The sequence below is a fragment of the Pteropus alecto genome, unplaced genomic scaffold, assembly GCF_000325575.1.
Source record: "Pteropus alecto unplaced genomic scaffold, ASM32557v1 scaffold38, whole genome shotgun sequence".
Classification (NCBI taxonomy): Eukaryota; Metazoa; Chordata; class Mammalia; order Chiroptera; family Pteropodidae; genus Pteropus; species Pteropus alecto.
The window spans coordinates 1,344,278-1,347,858 of NW_006442512.1; the positions used below are offsets into that span (position 1 = coordinate 1,344,278).

The 3,581-nt window shown below is 36.2% G+C and overlaps 1 pseudogene; it reads left to right on the top strand.

Moving 5' to 3' along the window:
- The first annotated feature begins 2,219 nt into the window (after window positions 1–2,219).
- Window positions 2,220–2,725, top strand: LOC102890841 (annotated as a pseudogene).
- The last annotated feature ends 856 nt before the right edge of the window (window positions 2,726–3,581 follow it).

Below are 3,581 nucleotides of genomic sequence, written 5' to 3' on the forward strand. Positions count from 1 at the left end.
AAGGCTTTTACAACCTCAACCATCATTTTGCTGATATCAAAGCTCAATCCCCAAATACAGAAGACATTCCAAAGGCAGTTAGGAGAATGCTGAGATGGTTTATTCATGTACAGTCTGCTGGTGAAAGCACAGAGCAAGAATCCCAGGAGATCATTTTATAGGTGAGAGTATAGTAGCTTACAGAATATCTTGCTGTAGTTTATATTAGCATGTTGGTATCATCACTGTAGGAAAACATGATCAACAGCTCTTAGCATAATCTTTCTGGAGTGACTTGAGTCTGGGGATTGAAGTGAATATATTTCTTACTTGTCGGGATTATTTACTTAAGATACATTTTGGAGTAAACACTACTCTATGATAATAAACCACTGGCTCTTGCAGCATAGAAAGTGCCCCAAATAGTTAACTTGCCCCCAGGTTAACTTGCCTCCGAGGGGGCAGTTGGTCTTCTCAAGAAGTCATGTTAAATGGGGGACTTGGTGTTCATCTCTGTTGCTGGCAGGTTCGATATTTGTTAGCAACAATAGTTAAGTTGGCCGTGATTAATGGGCGCCTATGATGTTTGTTGGGTCCATGCATGGCCTCCAACCCTTTGATTGCAGCTATTCCCTTGTGTATACATTGTGCCAGCACCAGAGTGGCCCATGACTGAAGCTGGCTGATCTCAGATGGCTAAGACATCTTGGTAGTTTAGTGGCTCTTTCATGGTGAATAAGCTTCTGAGTTTGGGGGTGTCATATGTGAAACAGACACATTGTATCTATAAAAGGCATTAAAATGTATTATGGAAAATCTCAGACATATACAAAAGTAGAGGAAATAGCAAAATGAACTTTTGGATACCCCTGTGTCATATGGCCAATCTGGTCACCTATACCCTTGCCCTAGATCCTTGGATTATTTTGAAGCAAGGTCAAGATATCATGTCATTTAATCTGTAACTATTTCAGTATGTATCTCCAAAAGATAAGGAATTAAACAAAATTAGACAATACATTATCATGCGAAAGTCAATAATAATTTATTATTAGAAACAGCTATCCAGTCAGTGTTTATATTTCTTCAATTATCTTATCATTTTCTTTTCTTTCATTTTCTTCTTATAATAGTTGTTTGATTTTGGATCCAAATAATATTTATGCATAGTTCCTTGTTGACAAATCTCAAATCTCTAAGTACCTCCACCATCTCTCTTTCTTATGACACTGCTTTGTTGAAAAAAATTGAGTCATTCATCCTTGTAGTTTGTCACAGTCTGTATTCGGATGATTCCACTCCTGTGGTTTCATTTAACATGAAACATTTAACATGTTCTTTTGTCTTCTGTATTTTCTGTAAATTGAACAAATTCAACTTTTTTTTTTGAGACTGATTTCTATGTGGTGATATGTATTTCCATCAGGAGATACATAATCTCTGCTTGGTTCTTTTTTTCTGACGTTTGCAGTCATTGACAAACATTGCCTAGATTCATGAGTGTTTTCAAAATAGTGATGTTTTAACCATATCATTTCTTCTTCTTCTTTTTTTTTTTTTATTAGCAGGCATAGTTCCACAAAGTGAAACTTCCCCTCATTGATTATTTAGTTACCCAGAAGGAGAGATCACATACAAAAGACAAGATAAATATTTGATGCTTTCTCTTTATTTACCAGTTGCTTAGCATCCTCTTAAAGTGAAAAACAAGTTCTTTTTAAAAATGTATGTAGATCTGTAGATTTGGGTATCCATCAATCCATTAGAGTTATTATTCTTACTAATGCTCAAGTAATCCTTCCTTTGACTAGTGGAAGCATTTTGGGGTTGGCTACTGTGTTCTTTTGACATGATCCTGGTAGTGTTTCATAGCATCTTATGACATGACAGTGGAGGAAGAAATTTTCCTCTACCTTTATAGATTCTTCTAGCTGGTCTAATAATGAAATCTTCATGAGACAGATGAACAATGTAAAATAACCAATTTTAATTACATACTTACATATGGAAACCCCCATATATGAGAGGTTCAAAGACAGAAAATTAAAATGGGGTATATATGACATTCTGAGCTAAGGATGAGGTAATATGCTCTGAGGTTTCAGAGGAGAGGAAAGTCATTTGTAGGACAATAAGAAGAACAGACGTTCAGTAATTAGATGTTTGCTGGCCCAATAGATAGGTCATAAAAAGTTATTTCTGCTGATAACTCTTATTATGGGCAAGAGAAGTTAAAAGACATGGAAGAGAGAAGCTCAGGTGGCCAGAGGAGCAGCAGCTGCCAAACAGCCCTGCTTCATGAAGGCTCTTGGTGCACTGTGGCCTGCAGGCATCTGGCACACGTCCGCTCTACTATCACAATACCTAAGTAGGTCAGCTCTGCTGAGAGGGTGGAGAAGGAGGAGCCCAAGAGGAGGTCAGTGAGGTTGTCAGCTAAACCTGCTCCTGCAAAAGTGGAAATGAAGCCCAAAAAGGCAGCAGGAAAGGATAAATCTGTAGACAAAAAAGGAAGTGTGAACAAAAGGGAAAAGGGGAGCAAAGAGAAAAACAGGCAAAGTGGCTAACTAGGAAACTAAAGATTTACTTGAAGAAAATGGAGAGACTAAATATCGGGGGAGTGCAAACCTCTGATGAAGCAGGAGAGAAAGAAGCCAAGTCTGATAAATGTCATACACCATGTCTTATCAGTGGTCCCCGTCTCCCTTCTTGTGCAATCCAGAGGAATGTTTTTATAAATATTTTGTAAATGCAAGTTTTTTAGTAGCTCTAGAAACATTTTTAAGAAGGAGAGAATTCTACCGCATCCCATTTTTTAAGTGTAAACACTTTTTTACGAGGTGAAATCATTTGCTGGTTGTTTATCTTTTTGTACAATCAGAAAATAGTGGGCTATTGAATATGGAAGGCTTTGATTATGTTGGGTGTCAGCTTAAAATCCTATAGGTGGGGTTAGTTTTTATATCCTATAACACAAAGTGTACCAACTAGCAATTTGGAGTTGGTCATGCATTTAAGGTCTTGAATGTTTTCAACTGCTTCTATTCCCATGTTTTTGGTAGAATTGTTTTCTGAAGAAAATCATTCCTTGATCTTGGCTTTTCCTGTCAGAATTTTGTGCACGCTGTAACATCTTTGTCTTAGTAGTCCAGTTTTCTTAGTAACTTTCTTTGTTAACATGCTCTGAAAGACTGAAAATTTGATTATGTAGTGTATATGATATTAAATTGTGAATTAGTGGGGTTTGATGTACTAATACTCTATTGAGGAAAATTAGCCTCCAAAGTTTAAGATGGAAAAATCACTGGAATAACTGTTTAGAAAATAATCACAACAACATGATTTTTTAGGTTTTTGGTATGTAGGTTAGGAATTGTGTACAAATTGAAATATCCATGTACTTATTCTCAAAACAACCAATAAAATCCCAGTTATGAACGAAAAAAGACATGAAAGAAATTCAACATTTATTCAAGATATAACTTCTCAGTAAACTAAGAATTAAAGGGAACCTCCTTGACTCAATGAAAGACACCCACTAAAAACCTACATCTACTGTCATAATTTTATGGTGAAATACTGAATGCTATCTCTAAGTTCAAGAA